The following is an 18783-nucleotide window of genomic DNA, read 5'->3' as shown; positions in this document are numbered from 1 at the left end:
ATTTGTTTCTTGCTGCTATTCTGTGTCAGGAGACTGATGTCAATGGGGTTTATTTAATCTCCACATGACTTGCTTCTGTACACAACTGCTCTGCAATTCATAAAGGCCCCAAATGAACAAATTTGACAGACTAAATAGTATATTAAGGACCTTGAAGCTTGATCTGAGACCCTTTGAAATCAATGGAAATGCTTCCTTCCACTGTGAGCAAAATATTTCAGATTAAGTCTTCGTGAATATGTGCCCAATTTCTTGCTGATAAAATAAAGCAGATGACTCATACAACGGCTCTAGTCTTGCTTTGAAAGGAAAATTTTGTATGACCGAAGGAATAGTTTTATTGTAGCAGAAGGCACTGTGCGTCCTTACTCATGTTGAAAAAGTCTCGTGTTGGTGAAATGCACTGGGCTGGTGGCATGAGGCTGCTGCTGGGGACTGCGAGCGTGGGATTTCCATCTGGCCAGTGTGCTCGCTGCAAGCACAGGAGAAATGAATTACTGACAGCCCACATGGTGTCCAACACCCTAAAGATCAAGGACAGGCTCCTGTTTAGTGTGGGAAAACACTTCTTGCACAAGGACTGGGTGCAAATCCCACTGATGAAGAGACACTGAGCTATTAGACTGACTGAGCTCTGAATCCCATGGTGGCCTGGTGCGCCCTCAGTTTGCCAAGTGGGAAGAGGGTCCAAGGATGCTGCAGTACATTTAAGGTGGCATGAGTTTGTATTTGAACTGGACTCATGATACCATTGCAGTCTTAAGGCAAATGCTCGTGGGGCATGGGCCCTGTGCTGCAACGGGAACAAAAATCTCAAGCTAAACCCTGTCTGTAGCTCCTGAAAAGTCACATGAAAAAGAGAATTACTGCTTTTATTTATGGAATTTTGCTGTTGCTAGTGGAAGCCATGGGAACCGATAGATCAATGCCAGACGCCGAGCTGACAGCACATATGGACAATTTTTTTGGTTGCCCATACAAAGCAGCCACTGTTGTGATACTGCAGTTACATTCTTCATGGCCTTAATGATAACTAGCTCTAGCTGTAACTTTCATATGAAGGCATACTTTTTCTCTGAGACCCTTACTATACCTACAACCAAGCTAAAATGTTGATTTTTGTCCATTGCCTAGGATAACTAAACATTTGTCCGCTTTTGGAGACTTTTAGTTGTGCTTAAATTCACATAACTGGCACTGTAACTACATGTCTAGAGCAATTACCATGTAAATACAAGATAAGCAAAATATATCATTATGAAAACAATTGAATATCAAGCATTTCAGACATGTCATTATGTGAATTAGTGGTAATTAGCTGTCAAAACCCATAAGCACAATATAATTAACCCACAAATACAACATAAATATAGAGTAACTACAAAAGTCAATCCACTAGAAAGATTGAGCTGTCTTTTTAACAAGTGTAATAAAATACGATGAATCAAACTTTGCTGGAAGTAATGTATATTAAAGTAGCAGGACGATGTTGAAGAAAGAGAAAGGACAGTATTTGGCTCTAATTCTCAGAAAAATGCCACTGGAAGTCATCTGTTTTTCAGCTGTATACTATATATATATATACCATATTTGTATTTTCCTTTTTAGTAAATTGGTTACACCAAATACAGAAGACTGTGGTTCACACTAATAACATTCTATGATGACTAGCACACCATATCCTTTTATTAACCAGAAAAATGATTATGTGAACATTTGTCCTGTGCTTGGTTGGGTTTTGCTGCAACAGCTAATACTCATAACAAATAAGAGATATTAATATTATGCTTGCAAGGGAAAAAAACAACCAACCAACCAAACCAAAAGCACGAAAACAAATCGACCAGAATTCCCCTCACTGCTCTACCTAGGTGCTTGTCTCAGTGGTAGGAGACCAATTTTAAAGGTATGATACATTTCACAACGACTATGTGCATTTCAAATACATTTTTCTCATTAGGAACAATATTAATTTCTGGAATAAATGAGAGTACTTTTATCATCAGCACAAGCAAAGCCTTGATTTATTCTGGCTCATAAAATGAAGGAGAAAATGAGGGGGTAGAAGATGCAGAGTGTCTGTTTCTTTCACTTTGCCAGACATCTACTTCAGGAAGCTTGGATAAATACAGACTTGGGTAGAACTTACTGTGAAATTAAAAAACATCAGTCCTATAAAATACAAACAGCACACAGCCTCTAATTTATACAGGGACTAAAAATGTGCATGTGTTTATGTACATGTGTGTGCATACACAATTACCAGGACATTGTATAACCAGTATGCCATTCCTTAAATACTTATTGAAGGTCTCAGGATTTTTGATCTCTAATCATGGACGCCACAACTATGCTCACCCACATGCCACTGGGATGACAAAAGGAAAGGAGCTGACATCGTGTGACCCTTGTTCACCCCAGCAAGGACTGAACAAAGCTTATGCATCATTTGAGGCTTCTTCATCCCATGTGGGAAAACTTGCTATTTCCCTTTCCAGATCTCATCAGCTTTGCAGCTGATAGCCAGCCCAGCATAGCTTGCAGTGAGAGATGATGGGCAGCGTCCTCCCAGACAACAGCACTAATCCTTTTCAGACAGGCTGCCAGGTATGACACCCCTCCTGCTTCATTAAATGTGGACATTGCTCACTAGACAACACTTCTTTATCTCCAAAGTAAGCACATTTTGACCTGAGTGATATTAACTGGAGAGAAAGTTAGTTTCTGAATGGGATGGTCCTGAAAACCTACCAGACTGAGCAAATTTTTCTCTGTCAAAGCTTGTGTAAGGTCAAGATTCCTTGTTCACATAGTGGAATCTCTGCAACTTTATACCAGTGTAACAGAGCAGAACTTGAGGAAAGAAAAGGAGCTGCTGTGATTATGTGTCACTACTACACAAGTTTATTTTGGGGACGACATGGTACTACTCATGATGAGGAATTTAGAATTCAGAAATAGATTGAGAGCAATGCCTTAGGGAACAAGCAGAAATAAGCAGAAACCCTCTTTGATGAGAGTTTTAACAAGATCATGTATGATAATACATATTGCTCATAACTACAAAGCACTTTGAGCTGAATGATCTCTTATTTCAGCTTGACTTGTTTCTTCCTCTGCTGCTCTAGAAAGGATAGAGCCCAACAGTTTGAAGTTGCTGACTTCAGTCACTTCTGAGCTGGGCAAGTGCTTGCACCCTGCAGGAGAAATAAAACTTTTTCCCTGCTAGCAAAACTGAAAGAGCTGACATTCTTGCTCAGACTAGCAAAAAGTCACATGGAGGCTGAAACATGGGAATTTTCAACCCGGAGGGGAAATATGAGTAACTGCAGAGGGTGAGAATGGAAAGATGGGAAATTGGACTTGTCTGTAGCAATAATCTTCTTAATTAGATGTTGACCTTTGCACTGTAACAGCACCACCACGTTGGACAACGCAGCACAGAAATGCTGGACAATCACCCAGGAAGTGGAAAAATGAAACTATTTTTTCAGCCTATGCACCTGCTTTGTGTCAATATGTCAGAACCACTACATCCACCACCAAATCCCAGTACTGAAGCACACAGTGGAAGATTTGTAATGCCAGCATCCAAGAGGGGCCACCTTCCAGGATCATTTTAGCATTGCCTTTTTTTTTTTTCCCTTCTCCCTTTCCCCTTCCCCCCATCATATATCCGTTTCACTGCTCTGTGTAAAAGTGGACTGTGTTTATGAAATACAACTTTAAAATGCTGCTTGTGGGTACTGCTGTGCTGTGACATTACAAGTGAGAAGTCTGTGAAACTTTGGTATACACTTTTGCCAACTTTGTTACTGAACACCAATGGCACACAAGAGAACACGCACACAGTTTTGGAACACAAAATATCTTTCCTCTGTCAGTTCTCAGCAGAGATTAGTTGAACTTCCAGAGATCCTCAGATGTGTTGGTTTCACGTATTCACACCCATTAACTTCCAGAGTGTACTCAGTTCCTTACATGGTGTTCCATGGGAGTGCATTATTCTGACCCCTACTACAAATGTGAAAAACTAATTTGCAAAACTGTCTAGTTTTCAGGGCGTACCGGCTCCATAAACTCACTGCCAATATTTAGCACCCTCCAAACTGGTAGACTAGTCATTGACAATCTGATTTTGACTCAAGATCAGACTCCAGAAAGCAGATGAAGTCTTCATCCCTTTCCCAGTTTAAGGTCTCTAATACCTCATTCTCAGTTTACACTTTACATGCCACCCCTCCCAGTACCAGCAGGAATCAAGAACCTACCAACTTCTGTACTGGCAACCAATAACCAAACCTGGAAGTGAGCAAATACACTTGTAATGGCTAATATTGAATGTTACTGAAACAAAAATGCTCTTCTTGTTCCAGAATGTGAGACACTGTAGAATTTTCTAGTTGCTGCCTCCATAGTCTTGTCAGCCCAGCACTGTGTCCATGCTGCAATGCTCATTGCTGCATTTTACACTGCTGTGGTATGACCAAAATCACAGCCTGCAAATGCAATGTGTGCAAGGAAAGCTGTAGTGCCAACTGCACGCTGCAGCAGGGGGCTGAATCCTTTGTCCAAAACCAAAGGCAACCCCCTTGCAAGGGCTGCAAAATGCAAAGATGATGCACCTACACTCAGTTTGTGGTCATTCCACTAATTGCTCTCCATTTACTGTTGCCATCCTTTCTTTCCACACTTCTGTATTCACTCTATCCCCTTTCATGGTTAGGTTGCAAAGTCCACAACAAATAGTTTTGAACTATGCCTGTCATCTAAGGTTAGCTACAGGACATGCTCTTATGACAATGATTTTAAGTAATAGCTTATGCAAAATAAATGTTTTAGGGTATTTCATATGTTAGTTATGGTCACCAAATAACTTAAGTGAAAAGACAGCTACCAGAAGTCCAGCAGCATGCTTTGAATTGATTGAAAGGCAGGAGTAGGATCCCTACTTTCCAGCTGAGTAGCTATGGGGCATGTCTCAGCAAGCAGAGCTCTCATTTACCTACTGTTGAGATACAATCCTTTTAACATGGCCCAAGTGAGAGCAGCCACAATGCAAATAAATGCACGCAGCAGTATGCTTTCCATACCACTATAGTGACCACTGGGCTGGGGCACCATAAAAGTTCTTTGGAAATACTTTATAGGAGAATTTTGCCACCTTGATGGGCACCAATAGTGCTAAACTTGCAATACATTAGTTATAACATCCCTAGCTATATGTAGTACTATTTCCCTCATCTGTACCCTTAGACAAAAACGTTCCCATGTCTAGCATTATTGCAACTTATCACCTTCTTACTGTGGTGCCAACATGGGACATCAGAGATGGTAGTGGGTGCTCAGAGAGCTGCTTGGTGCCATGCTGTGCTAGACTGAGAGCACACAGCCTGTGTGGAGGGTGGGAGAGACAGGGGAAGCTGAGATTGTATTTGGGGCATCTGTGCCCAGACATTTCTGCTGGTAACCCCCTTTCTCCCTGCTCATGCTCCAGACCCATGGGAATCCCAGCTGGCCTTCATAGGAGTGCTCTACCCATGATGGGGCTCAGGGGGCCTGTGCTGGAATCACTATCTTATCAGAGGAAAGAGATTGTGTAAGCAACCTGGGTAGAAATGGGAGAAACCAACACATTTTTTTTAATGGCCTTGCTCAAGTGGACCACTCCATCAGCATATCTGTCCCAGAGCTCAGGGCGTTTAGTCTGCCCTGTCATACTGAGGAATCCCCCAGTGGGTCTAAGACACAGCCACCTTCTGCCTGGAGCTAATTCTGGCCCTGCAGCACCCAAACACACTGAAGAAGGAAATGGGAGGTTTGGAGGCAGATGCTGATTGCTATGTAGTGGCTGTCCCACTTTCTCCCTTGTCGCCAGATGCAGCATCCTTGGTGGCACTGGATAATGTCTCAGCTGCTCTCTTTCCTAACGCACATCGCATTTTCTGAAAAATAATTTCATGTGATCCCTCAAAGGGTATGACAAGCTTGCAGGTGACTCACCTGAATTTTACACTTGGTGAATGCGGTTGGACTAGATGACCTCTGGAGGCCCAACCTACATGATGCATGACTCTATGATTACAGCAACTGTTGCATACGTGACAAGAAAATACATGCGTGAACCGGCCATCTCTACCTACCCTAATATAAAAAGGAAATCCTTGTCTACTTAGGAAAGTATTTTAGAAAAAAATGAACAACTTTAAATTGATGACAGCGGCATCAGTAGCACACCCCGTTTGGGCAGGCAGCTAACATAATGGAGGCTTTCATTCAATAAGCTTAAGGTAGGTCTGTTTTATTTATCCTGGCACCCCTGTTTTGCCACAGCCACATGTCACAGGCTGCAGCATGTGAGCCCATCTGACCAAAGAAAGGCTGGGAGGCATGGACTGGACCTTGTGATGCCCCAGTCCCCACGAGAAATAAAGTTCCCCCAACCCGTGAGATAGAGGGGACCAATGAGTCACTGCTCTCCCAGTGAGCACCATCACAGGGCACAGGTAGCACAGTAAGCTGATGGGGTAGTGAATCATATCCCTCACAAACCACAAAAGCTGACAGGAGGAGAAATCCCTGGAGAGGTGCACCAACATGCTGTGCAGCCCAAGCACTCCCAAGGCTTGCGCACCAAAAGAGGTTCCAGCTACAGGCAGCTGGAGGCTGGCATTGCCCTCTTGCCTGCCCATTCTTTGTGTGGGTGGCCAGACATGGGGTTCCTCATGGCTCTCTCCACTTCAGACCGTGCTGGAATGTGGTGAGAAGCAGCTGAACGCTCAGGAGGCATTGCACCATTCTGCCAATGCAGAAGTGCTGGTGACACTGGAACAACTCGAGGCATCAGAGGGTTGTAAAAGAGAGGCTGAAACAGCTTGGATGGCTGCAGGTTGCTGCAGCAAATTAAGTATGATGAAACACAGTAGACAATTTTATATGCTCTATTAACTGTATTAGAACTTCATATCAAAATAATTTACTCCTGGATTCTACACAGTACAGATGAAGTGACAAAGCTCCTCCAGTTCAGATCCTTTCCAGAGGCCTTGGCATAGAAGATACATCCAGTAGGAGTTAGTAGGAGCTGGAAATTTATTCTGGAGGCTGTCCCAGCAATGTTAGAGGAGCATCTGGAACCTTTACTCCTAGTTGTCTTTTGTCATGTTGGGACTGCTGGAGCACTCGGTAGGAAATACCAATCTAAAACGGTGCTGAGGTTTCATGGAGACTGTTAAGCAACTCTTCCTCTCAATGGCCATGTGAGAGGTACTCCGTGGTTCAGTACAGCTTGACTTGCCAGCAATCTGCTGGAGCAGCGCTGTCTGTGGAGAACATGACTTCCCACGTAGTCACACTGGTGGAGTCACTGCCCACTGCATCCATTGCTGAACAGTGGCAAATACATCCCTGGGGTGAGCACCTGGAGGAGAAAAATTAGGCAATTCAGAGATTATTCCTATGTGCCCCACTGCAGCAGTTGCAAGCAAGAATGTTTGTGCTGCTCCTCATGCTCCTCTGCAGGAATGATGTGCAGGCACTCACCTTTGATGGATGATTACTCTTGGATGAGCTTGCTAATGGCTCCAGTTATGTCACTCATGAAGCCAATCTTCCAGATTCCTGAAAGACCCCATTAACACTGCATTAGAATACTGATGGCTTTCATTCACTGAATTATTTAATTACTTTAATTTTTTAAGCATATCAGAATACCTTCTAAGTCAAACGTGACCTCTTGTTCTTCTGTGAGAGGGGCTGACCTTCAGCATGCTTCAGGGGGCTGCTGTAGCCTTGCTTTTCTCTTCACACACACTTTCCCTACAGCACTCAGCCTTGTACCTTCAGAAAAAGGTGTTGTTGAGGAAAGCAGCATGCTAAGTGGTTTTCTTTTTTGTGATTTATCCAAGTGCCTGTTTGCTCCCACATGCTGTGAGTGGATAATAGCGGTTCTCAATCAGAGTTAAAATTACTAATGCTCTTGTCTGTGGAAAGTTTAGTGCAGAAAAAAAGAAAAGAGGTTAATGACGCTGCTGTACTACTGATCTTACTATGGTTTGTCATGTCTTCATCCCTGCATCTCTGTGCAGCTTTATTATATCGACTGGTTATTCCAGTCCATATCTCCACTGAAACCCATGTAAGACAACTGTATCTGATGTTCTGCTAAGATGGTGAAACTCGTGTAAAAAGCCATATAAACAATAACAACAGGAAAATAATGTTTTTTTCAGAGACTAGGTACATCATCCAGTGACACTGACAATTCATCAATAGGCTGACAGGGAGTAGCACAGAGCATTACTCCACCCTTCTCTTGAATATATGTTTATAACAGTAGATTTCATCTGCTTATTTCCTCAGAGAGGGAAGCTGTTGAAATTATTTTGCACAGAATGTTGGAGTAGTCTGAAAAAAAACCAAGCAACAACAGCAGCCTCTCTTGCTGCAAGTTATTGACACTTCAGTGTCTGGCTGCAGTTCCAACATACATAGACAATATACCATTAATTCTCTTTTTCTAATTGTGTTCACTCTAGGGTCTTTTATGACTCACAAGTTATGACTACTTTTTAGTTGTAGTCTGCTATAATCTTTTTGTCAGTCTAAAAGGGCAAAGAGCTGATTACTTCCATTTATATATTCCCAGTCTTCTACTAAACACATTTAATTTATGGGAACAGTGGAACTTGAAAATGGGACAGCATTAGAGTTTCATGTATTCACGTACGAAGTCATTATTAGTTGAGATAGATGAACTCTGATGGATTACACAGGGTCAAATTATACGACTCAAATTAAGTATATCATATTATATGATGTAGTGATGGAGTGATTTGGCCAAGCCACTGTAGGCTCCTTCTCTGAAAAGACCTTATATCAGGCATCCAAAACCACTCTTGGGTACTTAATCAAAACCAGTCTGTTTTGCAGGGGTCGTCAGCACACATGGGTCACTGCCTAAATTACTCCATCTGTATGGTGAGAGTAACTCAAACGATTGCTTGGGATCAAGTCACCCTTTAACAGAGTGCCTCGTTTCTGACACACAGGAGCTTTCAGCGGATGATGTTATCCCTTGGTTACCTCAGGCCCAGTCAGAACCCTAGTGAGTACTGCTAGTTCCTTGCGACGCTTTAGAGAAAGATTAGCACATTGCAAAATTTACTCTTAAGACACAGTTCTGTCCAAAGGTGTCCTCCCCTGTATCCTGGATGTCTTCAACGTGCCTTTGTGTACTCTCCCCAGTGCAACATGGAAGGTTTGTTGTCACGCTTGCTCCAGTTCACAGACAAACGTCCTCTTGATATCACTTCATAACCTTCTTTCACAGGCTCTTGGCAGCTAGTGGAAAAGTTTCCATTTTTCCCCAGATTTTGCAGGAATCACTCCCAAAGTCTCAAGTCATCTAACCCCAGTTCCCCAGGAATCCTTGTTTGTTGGAGTCTTGCTGCAATATAAGCCTAAATTCAGAGAGTCTTAAGAACAAGTCTAATGTGAAATACAACAATGCTTCCTGAAGTAGTTGCTGGGGCTGTTTCCTTGCTGAAAATTAGACACGTGTTTAGTTCCCAGTGAATCACCTTCAACAACTGCCTGCACAAAGCCAGCACAAGTATGGGCTCGGAGGCTGAGCAGTGAGCCAAGTGTACGAGGTGCTGCCCTAACAGAAGCCATGGCTCTTTCCCAGAGGCCCTGCAGCTCGGGGTGTGTTTGCCTTAGGAGGCAAAAAGGAGATCATTTAATGCATGTGATCAGACACTCCTAAGACACTTCTTGCCTTAATTATATTTGCACGGAAATAAAAACAAGTAGAAGGGAAACTCTGCTATTATCAACACAGTTTGACATTCTCAGCGCATTTGCATATGAAATGATCTGGTGACAGAGTAAATAAGACATGAATTATTCTTTAAAAGCTTTTACAACAAATGGTAAAATGCTTCCATCTCAAAGGTGACCTGTAATTTTTAACAATTTGCAAAAGACAACCACACCAATGAAAGTGAGGGTTACAATACAATTCTTACAAATGCTTCAAAATGCTTCAAATAATCAAGTTAAAGTATTCAGCACAACTGGCTTCAAATATGCCTTTTCATTTTCAGCTAAGTCCCTATGATAACTGGGCTGGCTGTATACTATAGCAGCCAGTCGCAAACGTCTCCGCAGGAGCCCTTTGTTTTGCAGAGGCAGCACAGTTTCCCTGCTGAACCTAAGAGTTTTTGTGAGTCCTTCGAAAATGCCCAACTTCATAATCCTTCTGGAGGCCTCACAGGCTTAAGCTGGATGTTGTCCAGCTGTGGCAGTCATGTTCTCACTACACTTCATCTCTGTGTCACAAGTGATTTAATTTTATCCCACCAGCTACAAGGTGTCACTTGAGTTAAGGAGCTGGTGATCTGCCCTGGACATCTGAACAACAAGTTTAGGTGGGCAGAAACGGGCCACATCAGGGTATGGTGGTCCATAAGACATCATGGCCAGGTGTGCCAGCAGCAACGCACAACAGTCTCGGTGTGTTCTGGATTAGGACTTCAACAACTTGATGGGATTTTAAATAGCTTCTATTACCAGCCTTATATTATACCCACCAAAGCCAGTGGTTTATTTAATTCAGAACAGCTTTATTCAGAGATGTTTACCCAACAGAATGTCCCAATCTGGAGGCGCAGGAAAGGAGGTCACTTACTTTTTTTTTTTCTGGTTATTTTCAGCAGTTCTCTATTCCAAATAACTTGGAGCTGTGCATAAAGGCTGATTATCTAACTTATCTAGGGGATTTGGTCACACAGCTGTGCATCTAAATCTCCTTAAACATGTTTCAACAGTCTCAAACACATTATGTTAAATTGGAGACAGGATTTTTGGATTAGAGACGGGGACATGGAAGAGGGGCACCAGGCTTAGAAACTAAGCAAAGGTGTAACTTGTGCATAGGGTAACTGGCTGTGAGCTCGTGCCATGAGTGGTGGTGGCATGGAGGAAGGATCTCCTCGGCCTGAGAAAACCAAATGGCGTAGACTGCACCAGGCTTTTTTAAACTCCCCAAGAAGCATGCACTAGGACAGCAGCACCACTCTTAAAAATAGTGGGTATTTAGCACCTGAGCATTTTGGAGTTTGACAGCTTTACACCTTTGGAAACAGCAGTGGATGGCTGTGACCTGCAGAGCAGAAGCTGAGACCGGGGGCTGGCACGGTTTCCCGATTAAGCTGAAACCAACACAGTGGAGCTACCCTCTCTCCCCGTGACCCAGGCTCACAGTTTTGCCAAATTATTTTGACATGTTTTCAGCAAACTGAGGATTTTAACTTCACTTGTAACAATACCTTTTAGCTTGGAAATGTTGTTGATTTTCTCTGCAGTCTGTTGCCAATAAAGGGGGAGGAAAAAAGAAAAGAGGAAAAAGAAAAAAAAGAGTTGATTTCAGACACTTGAGACTACAGGAATTGTTCAGGTGCTGAAGTCAATGCAAAGTATTAGCTGATAAGTGGGAGGCTTAAATGTTAAAAATCTCAAGGTAGCAAGACAATGATTTGAAGAGGCCTTCTCTCTTCCGATTACTACTGAGAAGGGATGATATTACAGTGAACCTTGTTAAGACGTAATATTCCCAACAGAGAATAATTGATGCTAACACTAGTGTCAAACTGAAAATATGAAAGGAACTAATTACTTTTTTTTTTTTCTGCTAGGAAGAACTTTCCATTTTGTCACTGCTTCAATGCCTGAGCAATCCCATTAATCTCAAATGTCTGAATCCCAGCTCCCCTGCTTAATTTCTTTTGGGAATTGAGGAAAACAGCAAAAACAGCCATGCCAGAACTTACTGTAACTGAATTTGGTGTCCTTAAATCAGAAGAACTTGTCAGAACATTGCAGACAGCCTTTTATAACTAATTTTTAGGGAGCATGCAGCTGGAAGAAAGTAAGCATCCGGAGGGCAGGGTGTCTCGTGGTGAGTGCTGGTTTGGCCACGCACTGCTGGGGCAGGGAGCAAGGGATTCTGCCCTCATGGTCCTGCATGAGGTGGTGGGGACATGCATAGGGCTAAAAATGGGAGCTTGGAGGGAGGCTGGCTGTGCTTGCTAGTTGGAAATTTCTCTTCTCTCCTTTCATGCTCATGACAGGGTGAATGTGCCCTCCCTCCAGCTTTCATACTGCTTCTCTAGAGGTTTCTATTTGGTCCTGGCTCCTAGACTAAGCATTTACCTACCCGCCTTGAGTGTCTTAGCCCATTAGCTCTGAAGCTACAAGAAAAACATGTGCTCAGATTGTTTGAGAGAGAGCATCAAGAGACAGCATCCCCTTGTCTTTGAGAGAAATCATCAAGAGAAAGCATCAGCTGGAAATGAAGGGCATCAGCACATCTACACAACTACAGCAGCTTCATAGTGGTCTTCCCTGGCTCAATGTTTAATCTGCTCTTGTGTGCTTCTTTACAATGGTGTGCACCTTCCTTGACTATGTTGCAAAGCACAAGAGAGAAGATGGATGAACAGTTTTCAGACAACATGCTACTGTGCAAGAACTTTGTCAGACTATTTAACATCAGCAAAGAGTAAATAAGTTTAACTGCTGAGAGCTAGAAGGAGGGATATTAAACAACTTTTTTTATTCTCTGTGATGAAGTGGGAGTTTTGGCAGCCTCTTTGAAGAGCAGGAAGATGCCACTTACGTGATACTGTAAAAATCCAGGAGCCAAATCACATTGGAAATATCATACTGGAAGGGACCTCGGGCGATGGTGTGACATGACCCCTCCATGAAGCAGGGTTAGCCAGAGCACCACTAGTCCAGAAGCGCAGCCTGTGTCTCCTCTTACCCAAGGCTGGGCTTTCAGGGCTGTTCCTCACAGGAATGAGTGGCCCTGCTGCAAACAGTGACCAGGTACTACAGGACAGGGGGAAAATGAGAAAAATCCCTCTCAAGGATTACTGGTGTGGTTGAAAATCCCACCAAAGTTTGAATTCTGGAAAGAGGGAAGAAAACAAGAACTGATTGAGATCTCTGCCCTCTATCTGGGCATCTGAAAAGACTCATTGTTCTAAGAAACCTCAGGAGCAGAAGAGCTATCGGACTGGTCACAAGCAGGACTCCTCTCCCAACCAAACCTAGGCATTTTCCTTAGTGTAGTCCCAGAAGTAATATACACAAGAGCAATAATTTCTAGTAACTGGAGAAGGGGCCACTTTTTAAAAAAACATCTGATGCTGAATATTTCCTACTTGAGGAACAATGAGGACATTAACAGAGTTCTGGGATTTGTTAACGGGAGAACAGAGCTCACATTTGATCCACATCAGTACCAGAAGACAATACTTTCTCCTCTGTTAGGTTATGTTTGGCACATGAAATGTCAGGAATATGCAAGTTTTTTGGGGGTCATGGGAAGCATTTATCTTTGCCTGGATGACACTGATTTGGGGAAAGAATCTATAGGTGAAGGTGTAGAGGTGTCCACATGATCAGAGGATATCCAGTTCTTTCCAAAGGTGCTGGCTACATCTACACCCACTTGTGAACTCAGTGCAAAAGATAATGCACCTGGGGACAAACTTTGGCACAAGAAGGTTAACACTGAAGGGTGACTTGAAATAGGCAACTGCACCAACATATCTGCCTAAATTGATAAGGAAGGATCAAAAGTGCTGTGGATATTAAGGGAGTGGAGCACCTCCCTTATGAAGAAAGACTGAGGGAGCTGGGTCTCTTTAGTTTGGAGAAGAGGAGATTGAGGGGTGACCTTATTAATGCTTATAAATATATAAAAGGTGAGTGCCACGAGGATGGAGCCAGGCTCTTCTCGGTGGCAAACAATGACAGGACAAAGGGTAATGGGATCAAGCTGGAACACAAGAGGTTCCACTTAAATTTAAGAAGAAACTTCTTCTCAGTGAGGGTGCCAGAGCACTGGAACAGGCTGCCCAGGGGGGTTGTGGAGTCTCCTTCTCTGGAGACATTCAAAACCCACCTGGACATGTTCCTGTGTGACCTCACCTAGGCGTTCCTGCTCCAGCAGGGGGATTGGACTAGATGATCTTTTGAGGTCTCTTCCAATCCCAAACATACTGTGATACTGTGATATGGCTTTTAGGGAAATATATGTCTAAATGAGCTGTTAAAATCAGCAATTTGAAATGTCATTTTGTAGCACACCTGACGGGCATGTAATAGAAACTGAACACAAATTTTGGGGGATTGAAAGACTCAGGTAAGGAGACACCATTTCTGAAATCCACTAATAGTTAGTTGTCCAGGGACATTTCTGAGACAATGTTGGTTCCACAAGAAACAACTACTGTCTGGATCTTTGCAATTAGAATCTAGGTCTCTAATTACTATCTAGATCTCTCTGTGTTGATGCTTCAGTGCAGGAATGCAAGGAACCATCAAGGAGTTTTTGGCAATTTAACTTCATCATCCTGGGCATGGGTAGATGGCTGGGATGTAGCATTTATCAGCAGGCATTGCTTGTTGAGGACTTCTTATCATCTGGCTTCACTGTCCAAGGTCTACTATTACATGCATTGTACTTTTCAAGCTCTTTTTGACCCTGTTTTTATTTCCTTCTATCTGCCAAAAAGCATCCTAGCACAAGTGAAAATTCAGACTGATTGATTTTCAGAACCATTTTCAAGATCACGCAGTATTGCTCAGCCTTATACTGCACACAGCTTGAACCACATACACAGGTTTTCTTGCCTCATGGAACAGATTAAACCATTCTATCTAATATGGCCCAGAATTAGATCAGCATTGGTACGGCTGTACCAGAGACTGAAATTATTTGAAGGTTGTTACGTTAAAAGGTCCATTAAGATATTTGTTGTTGAATCAACAATGTAAAAGCATTCCACTTAAAACAGTCAAAATAGAATTACTTCCATGCTTTGCCTGCTGAACATAACACTTGAAAAACATAATTTTATAAGCCAGTTCCAGAGAAAAAAAAGATTTTCCTGAAAATCTACTAAGGTATCAACAGTATAATGAATTAAACACACAGAGAAGAGAGATATTACATGCACCTAAAGAATGATTTTTGAAATAACTATAATATCTCTTTTCCTCACCCTTGAATAATGCCCATTGTGTGCCTGGTTAGAAAACAATAGCTTGGTTATGAAATAATGGAAATTTTATCCATGAAAATGCCACCCTCACATTAAAATCATCACACAGCTCACAGTGCGATGCCTGCAAACTTCTCAGGTATAAATCTGTCAGTAAATAAGGACTATCTTACTGTGGCTCTTAACCTTATGGGAATGTCTTATTAAATGTTTGATTAGAATGTGCTATACACTGTCAAATAAAAAAGACCAAATTAAGCTGCACTGTAAAAATTAAACCAAGAAAAGAGATAAATGCTAGCCTCTGCATTTTTAGCCTACTTTTACATTTTATATTTGAAATTCAAGCTCTGAAGACTGTAAGGTCTGCTTGCTCCTTGCTATTGTGCTCCCTTGCAGCTGGAGGTTTTCTCATCACCATCTGGCTCTGGCTGTTCAGGAGCAACACTTGCAATCCCTGGGCTTTCCCAGCCCTCCTCTGGTGCCCAGGCAGAAGCACTGGCAAGGGACAGCCAGGGTGGATACGGCTGTGGGGAGTAATGAGACACTTGTCCCCTAGTCACAAGTCTCACAGGGTGATGTTGAGTGTGGACAGAAGATGGTGATGAAGGCCAGAGCACCCTGTCCATGAGGGAAAGATATAGAATCATTTTCAGTGGGACACAGCCTGGATCTCACATACAGGATACACTAAAACTCCTTCACATCTGAATAGGCTGGGAAAGAGCCTGCAATTAGCTCTATTTACACTTGCTGAATTCCCCAAACTATAAGAGGGCTGGGATAACAGCATTAATAATGAGCCCTTTAGAAATCTCCCTCAGCAACCAGAAAATAAAGAAATTTGGCTTAAGAAAAGTTTAACTAAGATGTGGAAGAGACATTTAAGTAATATTTTCTTCTCTATATGGTTATGTATTAATAATTCATTTGTGTTCTCAGCACTTCCCAGATATCTGTTGTCTCCAGTGGCCATCCACAATTTGTAAGGGATATGGACAAAACCCAAAAGTACACACAGTGAATTTATATAGATAGCAGGGACTCAGGAAAACTGGCATGAACTTTTTCTTCCAATATACTGCTGTGATTGGGCTAAGTCCTTACTTCTCCCCGGGACCTGGTATCTGGACTTGCCTGTACTCTAGGTTTTATCTCTGATGGTAATGCAAAGCAGAACCTTAACATGAACCTCAGCTCAGCTCCCTCCTTGAGCTTGGCTGTCCCTTGGGCTTGACCAGGACTTTCTCACCTCATTTCTGCACTTGTTCTTTTGGTTGCTCTTCAGCAGCTTTGGGAAGGATTCTTTGCTAGTACTTATGAACAGGAACAGTTAACGGAAATGGTATAAGTATCCAAACACCTATGAGGTGTTTTTTGACAGCTAGCTAAGAAAGTTGCAAATACCTCCACCGGTAAATCCCAGTATACCTATCTATTGCCCACCCACATACCCAACTTGCCTGAAAGCAAGCGGTGAATAAACATCTTGCATATGGCTGATCTGGTTTTATCTATGATATGTTTTTTCCCCTTGTATGAGATACTAAAAGTTACTAAAAGTATTTTTCTCTCTCTCTTTTTTTTTTTTTTTGTAACGAAGTTTTTGTAAATAGTTCTTCTGTTATCAAATACCTGAAAAATCAGGCAAGCTTTACTTTTTTTGAGCATGCATTTCCTTTTAGCAGGTTAATATATGTGTTAAATCATAAGCCAGAGCCTATAAACAACAATTACAGAAAACTGATATTTTGACACTAAATACTGTATCCTCTTCAAAGACACAATTGGACTATACTAAGTCATTAAAAAGTATCAATTGCTGTCTAATATGAGAAGGTTTCAGAGCCAATTTGGCACTGCTGCTCCTAAGGGAAGGTTTCTCCTTGCTTTGCAGACACTTCTGTGAGAAAAGAAAAGAGACAAAGGGAAAAAGAGAGAAAGAAAAAGTCTGTGTTTGCCTCAAACTCTCCAGAACAGAGACCATCACAACCAACACATTAAATGTAGGGCTTGTTTCACTTCTATAATAATGACAAGAAAAATGGCATGTAGGAATTTCCCTAATTTCTGGTTCCAAACTTCTCCACAAGTAGGAGCAATTAGGACCACAGTCCCTGCTCCCAAACTGAAGACGGAGCCTTTTGGACCCCCCAAGACCCCACCGAGGCTCAGCCAGGCAGCACAGTCCAACCACAAGAGATCTTCTGACAGGAGGCTCCAAGCACAAATTGTAACAATTGTGGATAACTACTATTTCTTGTACTAGAATAAGAATTCTTACTATTTCTCCCCCCCCCCCCTTTTTTTTTTTTGTTTTTGTTTGTTTGTTTGTTTTGTTTGTTTGGTTTGTTCTCTTTTGTAAGAGGGGGCTTTTTCTTTTGTGTCCATGCGTTACCAGACACAATGGGAAAACATCCACAGGTTTCCTAACAGCAAAAGGCATCTCCTTTTTTTGAGGACCCATGGGAGGGATTTGAATGTGGACAAGATGATCGCTGTTTTCCCTGAAAGCCCTCCTAAGACTCAGCAAGCAGACGCTGCGTGAAATGCAGCCCAGAGAAAGGCTCATACACATACAGCAGGCAGGGGCAATTGTAACACAGGTGAGTGCTCTACTCATACCAGCCCCTAATGCATAATTTGTCAAACTATTGAGGATTTTCAGATCTTTGTTTCGGACCATGGCACAAAAAGAGTGGTGATCTGGGCTTTTAATTCAGGAAGATAATGTCCAGCATAATTTGATTTTTGGATGTCTGTTACAGTGTGGAATTTGCACTCACACTGTGCAAAGCAGATTTATCAAATATTTACAGCTCTGTGAGACCGCTTGGCTAGTCTGTGCTAGCCTATGAAATATAACAACTACAAAGTCATTAGTCTTGGCAAAACAAGAAAGGTGAATACTTGACTTTCACAACCCAGGGAAAAGGCAATTGCATGGAAAACCATTTGAGCAGCTGTACAGCACAGCTATCCCAGTGGGATGCATCAGACGGAGTTGGGGGCATGGACATACCCAGCTGGACTGCTTCCCTCTGGGCAGAGCAGAAACATGCTGCTCTGCCCCTCAGAAGTTTGGAGGAATCAGCTGGAAAATGTCTAGAAGATGTTTGAGAAGATGTTTGTTTCAGACCTCACTTTTAATTTCCAAATTGGTTGCTAACTGCTGAACCTCAAGTATTTCAGCAGCTTGAGAAGCAATTTGTTTTATTATTCTAGTGCTATAATGAAGTGTCTTGGTAAATGGATCAAAACTGAGTTATTGACTGTGTGAACGTGTGAATTGTGCCTGTGTATTACCATCACCCACTCCTGTGACCAGGTCTCGCTGGGCAGCCACCTTTGGTTTTGCAACCTTGGATTTTTTGGAATGTGAAATTAAGATACAGCAGAGGTACAATTTTGGTAAAGTCCAAGTATTTCCCCTCATGCAAAACTTCACACGTGAGAAATGCTATTACTTGAAAGCAGTACTGCAAGAACACAAACATGTTGATGGGAAGCTGCCCATTTAAAAAATAAAATATTACCTATTTGGCTGGCAGTCATTGCATATTTGCAAGTCAGGAAGACATAGTTACAGCTCAGCTGTCTACAAAACTCTCTCTAGGAGGAAACGGAAAGATTTTCATCAACAAAACACTTGAAGCAAGGCGCAAAATGTTCAATTCTGTGAAACACAGAATAGTGGAATTATCCT

General features: G+C 42.3%; 1 protein-coding gene across 3 annotated transcripts in view; it reads right to left on the bottom strand.

The window, feature by feature from the left end:
- The window catches only part of HTR1E (5-hydroxytryptamine receptor 1E), a 40261-nt gene that overhangs the window by 15788 nt on the left and 5690 nt on the right, over positions 1-18783 (bottom strand). The window contains exons 2-4 of one of the 3 annotated variants that reach the window (XR_010471231.1): positions 7714-18689; positions 7543-7620; positions 6931-7420 (exon numbers count right to left, since the gene is read on the bottom strand). The exons of the other annotated variants lie outside the window; for them this stretch is intronic. The gene's annotated coding sequence lies outside the window, so the exon portion shown is untranslated. Of the gene's footprint in view, positions 1-6930; positions 7421-7542; positions 7621-7713; positions 18690-18783 lie in introns of those variants that run through there. 3 annotated transcript variants of the gene reach the window in all.

Source organism: Columba livia, chromosome 3 (genome assembly GCF_036013475.1).
Source record: "Columba livia isolate bColLiv1 breed racing homer chromosome 3, bColLiv1.pat.W.v2, whole genome shotgun sequence".
Classification (NCBI taxonomy): Eukaryota; Metazoa; Chordata; class Aves; order Columbiformes; family Columbidae; genus Columba; species Columba livia.
Note: the sequence above shows the minus strand (reverse complement) of the source record. Positions and strands in the feature narration are given on the sequence as shown.